Source organism: Carassius carassius, chromosome 46 (assembly GCF_963082965.1).
Source record: "Carassius carassius chromosome 46, fCarCar2.1, whole genome shotgun sequence".
In the NCBI taxonomy this organism is placed as follows: Eukaryota; Metazoa; Chordata; class Actinopteri; order Cypriniformes; family Cyprinidae; genus Carassius; species Carassius carassius.
In genome coordinates this window covers 26,600,394-26,607,247 of record NC_081800.1, presented here as the reverse complement: position 1 = coordinate 26,607,247, position 6,854 = coordinate 26,600,394, and positions in this window count along the sequence as shown.

Here is a 6,854-nt window from a genome sequence, read left to right as displayed (position 1 = left end):
TGAACTGAACGCTGATAACATGCTGGAAGGTCTCCCTCCTCTTTAGCCCAGAGGACACGGCGTTCGTGATTTCCAACAAGAATGTCAAATTTGGACTCGTCTGACCATAAAACACTATTCCACTTTGAAATAGTCCATTTTAAATGAGCCTTGGCCCACAGGACACGACGGCGCTTCTGGACCATGTTCACATATGGCTTCCTTTTTGCATGATAGAGCTTTAGTTGGCATCTGCTGATGGCACGGCGGATTGTGTTTACCGACAGTGGTTTCTGAAAGTATTCCTGGGCCCATTTAGTAATGTGATTGACACAATCATGCCGATGAGTGATGCAGTGTCGTCTGAGAGCCCGAAGACCACGTGCATCCAATAAAGGTCTCCGGCCTTGTCCCTTACGCACAGAGATTTCTCCAGTTTCTCTGAATCTTTTGATGATGTTATGCACTGTAGATGATGAGATTTGCAAAGCCTTTGCAATTTGACGTTGAGGAACATTGTTTTTAAAGTTTTCCACAATTTTTTTACACAGTCTTTCACAGATTGGAGAGCCTCTGCCTATCTTTACTTCTGAGAGACTCTGCTTCTCTAAGACAAAGCTTTTATAGCTAATCATGTTACAGACCTGATATCAATTAACTTAATTAATCACTAGATGTTCTCCCAGCTGAATCTTTTCAAAACTGCTTTGCTTTTTTAGCCATTTGTTGCCCCCGTGCCAACTTTTTTGAGACCTGTAGCAGGCATTAAATTTTAAATGAGCTAATTAAGTGGATAAAAGTGTAAAATTTCTCAGTTTAAACATTTGCTACGTTATCTATGTTCTATTGTGAATAAAATATTGGCTCATGTGATTTGAAATTCCTTTAGTTTTCATTTTATTAAAATTTAAACGTCCCAACTTTTCCGGAATTCGGGTTGTATATGATATTGGTTTGAGCAGTATTTTATTTCTTATTCTTTTTTTATTTTATATATATTTTATTTAAAAAGTATTTAAAAAAAAGTGTAAACAAATTGTTAAAAAAAGTGTATAGTAATAAACAACCTGCAGTTTAATGTTTGCATTTCTTTCCCTTACTGTACCGAAAATGAACCGAACTGTGACTTTAAAACCGAGGTACGTACCGAACCGGGATTTCTGCGTACCGTTACACCCCTAAAACACTTTCAGTGTCTGTCCTAACCCTAACTGACTGCAGAAGATGAGATGTCACCTTTTGTTTTCCAGATGGATGTTCTGACCTTTCTTCCCCTCAAAAAACACCTGCCAAATGAAGTGAGGATGGACGTTCAGATGTAGATGGTGAGTTAATAGTGTTTTTCATCAAGGCGAAATGATCATTTCAATTAAACCTGCCTTTAGTTATAGGACCCTAATGGAACCAGCCATTTACTAATCAAGGATATGTTAGAGTGAAGTTGATCATTTAATCTTTCTCTAGTTTTTATTTCATGGAGTGTAAAACTCTTGGGCTGAAGCCACAATGTGTTGCATGTTTCCATGTAGCTCCCCTGTAGCTGTAGTGTAATGTTCAAGCATGGTTTGCTGCTTACAGCTGGGAACTCTGTCAGCTCTTACAGGAACAGGAACTAAAGCTTGTCTGTTGCAGATCACAGTCCGGGAGCGAGCCGGGTCATGAGGCCCTCACCGAAGATGATGAAGAAAAGAGCAGAAAAACTGGCTAAGAGAGGGAAACTAAAGGGTAAGTTTAATCTTAGCGAGTAGGACCAGTGCTTACACATTAGTTAAAGCTAATCATTTAAAGAGATTAAAAATGTAACTATTAAAAGACATAAGATGAATAGCATTTATGATTTGGAGAGTCCTTTAGCTCTCAGTAAGCAGGCCAGAGCTACAGGGTTTAGATTAGCTGGACAGAGTAAAAGCAAATGAGAAACCTGCGCTCATCCCTCAGCAATAGGACTGCAACTGACAATTATTCTGATAACTGCTAAATCTAATGATTATTAGGACAAATATTTTAATGTAACTACAGATCTCATGATTCGGTTCAGTATACAATACTGAAATCACGGTTCACAATGCAGTTGATTCTTTAAAAACTTTAAAAAGTCTGTAAAAAAAAACAAAAAAAACATTGGTAACACTTTAGAATAATGGTAGTTAATTCATTAACATTAACAAAGATGAATAAATACAGTAATATATTGTTCATTGTTTGTTCATGTTAGTTAATGTAAATCCAGTTATTCACAGTTAGTTCATGCTAATTCACAGTGCATTATCTAATGTTAACAAGCACAACTTTTGATCTGAATAATGCGTTAGTAAATGTTTAAATGAACATCAACTAAGATAAATAAATGTTGTAGTGTTGTTCTTGCTTGGATCATGTTAACTAAAGTTGTTAACTAACATTAACTAATGGACCGTTATTCTAAAGTGTTACCAAAAACATTTATAGATGAAATGTCTGTAGAGATGTGACTGTGTGATTCAGCACATATGGGCTGTTTCCTTACAATTAAATGTCCAGTTATGAAAGTAAATCAGTTGCTTTCTATTTTATGTTCTCTGTCTTTTAGCCTTCTTTCCATTACTTCTACAGTTTGATTTCATTTTTTTGGCAGAAAACCACACCGAGACACAAATGCTGTAGAGGCTCATCTTTCCCTGAATCCTGCTACTCTTTGTAATATATCTATATATTAATGGGCTCATGACATGGATTTTTGAATCTTTATTTTAAGCTATGAAACGGCAGGATGTTTTAATTATTTGTTGACCGACTCATGTAGCTCTACATGTAGGTACTTTCTGTGACTGTGGCCAAGCAAAAGCAGTTTGGTCTCTGTTTTTAAGTACATGAACTATATTGTCTTTGTCATTTGTAGAGACGACCAGGATAATCCTGAAGAGAGCATGGAGTGAAGAAGAGAGAAGGGCCGTTAACAAACATCTAGGAAAGTTCATGGCAGAGCGCAGGGTTCCTGGAAAACTGGACTGCATGAAATGCCTAGAAGAGGAAAAGTCCCTGAAGGAAAGATCTTGGAAAGACGTTAAGAACTTCGTTTACAACTCAATTGTTACTCTAAAAAGGAAATCTGCTTCACGAAAAATAATGTTTTAAAAGCTTAACATCTTGCAGTCCAGTTGTTCTGTTTACCTTTAAGTTTATACAGCATTTTTGAGATTACCATCTGTTTAGAGATTAAATCAAAATAAATGTAGAGCTGGTCACTGGAGATGGCATCTCTTGCAGTTTTGTTTGTAGCTTTTGGGTAGTTATATATATATATATTATTGCTAAAATTTGGTTCATCTCATTAGAATAAATTGAACATTTGAACATAAATGTTTGGGTAGACTGTTTATGAACCTCTATCTGAAACTTGCATTAATTGTCAAGTTACCTTTTTTTTTCTCTAGCACTTTTTTTTAAACCAGCTTTACAGGAAAATAATGATCAATGGTGTAAATCGGTTTTAATGCAGCAGTAAAGAAACTAAGACATTATTCAGCTGAAGTTAGTTCTGTTGAATAAAGACTTAGAGCTGTCAACACTAAAACAAACAAACAAAAAAAACAAATACAAGCTTATAAAAGGTCGTTTAAAACAATTCAGTCAGAAATGAACTCAATAGCGCCCCCATGAAAAAGTCCTCACTCCGCTGGTAAAATGCTGGTTCTTTCCTTTTGTTTTTTTAAGAGACTGAGGTGAAAACTTGAATCATGAGCACTCCTAGTGTTCAAACATAGTATACACTTATCTCTAACTGCAGCAGAAATGGTGGTCCTCGCTTTGCAGGTTAAATTACTCGGACCTCACTTTGATAGATGTACAGGAATGTGTGTGCGTGTGTGTGTGTGTCTCTGTGTGTGTGTGTGGTCAGATGCGCTGGTTTCGTGGCAGCGAGGCGATCATGTTTAAAGCCTCCATGTTGTATCATCGCTTTAAAAACATCTACCTCATCGGAGACGGCGACGAGACTCTGAGTCAGGAGTACATCGCTTTGAAGGAGGAGAGAGAGAGGGACGCCGGAGCAGGTAACACACACTCGTGAGAGCACCGCACGGCCTTCTGGGATACTCTGATTGGTCAGGAACTGAGCGCTGACTTCCTGCTCACAGAACCCATCCATTCTCTCTCTAATGATCTTCTCTTGTGTACAGCTTGCCATTTTCAATTGTTTTTATATTTTAGTTTATTATTATTATTATTATTATTATTATAGTATTATACTGTGTTTCTGGGTGAGTGTCATTAACTAAACCTAAACCTGTTAAAAACATTAGCGTTAATTGAAATAAAGATGATGGAAATTAACAGAGGTGGGTAGAGTACCCAAAAACTGTACTCAAGTAAAAGTAAAAGTACTAGTCTTGAATAGTTACTTGAGTAAGAGTAAAAGAGTATCAGATAAAAAAATCTACTCAAGTAGTTAGTTACTAGTTACTTTGGGTCATATATACTGAGCCTATTTTTATTTAGATATATAGATAAAATGTATGTAATATATGTGTGCATGTATAAATCTATATATTTCATCAGCCTTTACTCCAATTTATGTAATTTATTATAAAACCCTGTCTGTTTACTTAAGTAACAGATTTAGGTGTCATGCCATAACATATTTTTAATACGACTGACTTTATATTAAATGTGAATTTAACATTGAAAGTTAATGTGATATAAATATTGCTACTAATCTTTCATTGTTCAGAAAGAGCAAATAACATTTACATTATTAAAGATCATTTTCACTGACAGTCTAGATTTCAATCACACTCAGAAACTCCCATTAAAATCACTGAAACTGTTAACACTGTGAAATCAATATCTTAATTAAAGATTCGTACACACATCTGCACTTTGTTGTTTCTGAAGAGAGAATTCGCCAGAAAGAGGTATTCAGTCAGCGAGTGAGTGAAGGAAGCACCGGCATTTCAGCGATGACTCATCTGAACACCTCTGATTGGCCAATGCTTTAATAAGCTCAAAGGAATCATGTGTGATTGGTTATAATGCGCAGCGCTGTAAAAACGCATTATCTCTGGCTCAGCGCCAGCAAGCGATCACAGCTCTGAATTTATCAGCTGATAATATGACTCGCTGAACGTACTTGCACCGGTGTGATTGTATTAAAATTAATAAAATCTTAATCGGCTATTTTTTGTCTTTTGGAAGCTGCATTCAACTTGACTCCCCTCTGTTATAAGCCACACACGTACAACAAACTAATGTCACAGTGGTATCGTGTACTGTAATCGAATGTAGCCCAAGTTATTACCTGTTAAACAGTAGACAGCACACGCGGTGTTCATCTAATAAGGATCTCCATCGCTAGCAAATAATAACCTTTGCAGATTTCAATTCAGTGCAGTTCCAGCCACGTTTTCAACGCTGCTGATGTTAAACGTTACAACTCCGAGTGAACCACTTCAGACGCTCCGCGCGTGCGGCAGGGAACTGAACGACTCATTCAAACTGATTCATGAACCAATTCACTCGTTTGCCAATTGGTTTGATCAAGCCTTTGAACAGAATTGACTCAAAAGAATGAATCATTTGCGACTGGGCATCGCTCATTGCCCAGAGAAAAGTAGACGGCGCGTTTGGAATAAACTGAAGCATTATAACATTTATTGCATTAAGATAAAGTAACGAGAGGAGCGTCGCCCACAGTAACGAAGTAAAAGTACAGATTTTTCCCCAAAAATTTAATCAAGTAAGAGTATAAAGTACCCATCTTTAAATATACTCCGAAAAGTATTAGTTACCCCAAAAAATTACTCAAGTAAATGTAACGAAGTAAATGTAACTCGTTACTACCCACCTCTGGAAATTAAGCGCAGATGTAGAGATGTTGCCTTTGAAACCAGTTATACATTATAAAAGCACATAACAGAATTGCTAAAACATAAAAGGCTGAAAATATAAAAATAAAAGCTCCTTCAAAATGTTAACGAAAGCTATACTATCATATATATAATACTAAAATAACACATTTATATTTAAAAAAAACAACTTTTTTTTTCAATTTTGTCAGTTCTTTATTTTATTTTTGTCTATATTTTTTTTATTAATTGTATTTATGTTAGTAGATCTGGTTGCAGTTTAGAGTTTATATATATATATATATATATATATATATATATATATATATAATTATTATTTTTTTTTATATCAGTTTGTGCTGATAACCATGCGTCTCTGTGTCTGTGTTCAGCCGTCTGTCTGACAAACGTCTGTGAAGAGACCCGAGATACGAAACCAGCGCCTCAAACCACTGAACACGTGCCTCACAGGTGTGACATCATCGTGACATCATCGTGACATCATAGCCAGCCTCGGTGTCTGCGGTCTCAACCTCACGTTACAGAAATAGTTCACACTCAGCCCAAAAACTTTGTCACCTGCCCACCAATGGATCCTCTGCAGTAAATGGGTGCCACCTTCCCTGGAGGAAGCGTTATTATAGATTATGTATTGTAGTTAAAGGGATAGTACACCCCAAAAAAAATGATTAACTAGGCGTCCCAGGTGTGTATGACTTTCTTCATTCAGACGAATCAGAGTTATGTTAAAAAACACCCTGGCTCTTTCAAGCTTTATAATGGCAATGAATGGGTGTTATTTTTCAATAGTTCAATAAAGCGCATCCATCCATCATGAAAAGTGCCTCACATGGCTCCGAAGGCCTCCTGTTGCGAATCAATGGATGGATGCGTTTTAATGGCCTATTAAAAAAATAACACCCATTCACTGCCATTATAAAACTGGGAAGAGCCAGGATGGTTTTTAATAAAACTCCGCCTGGATTCGTCTGAAAGAGGAAAGTCGTACAAACCAAGTATGCCTCGAGAGTGAGTTAATCATGAAGTCATTTT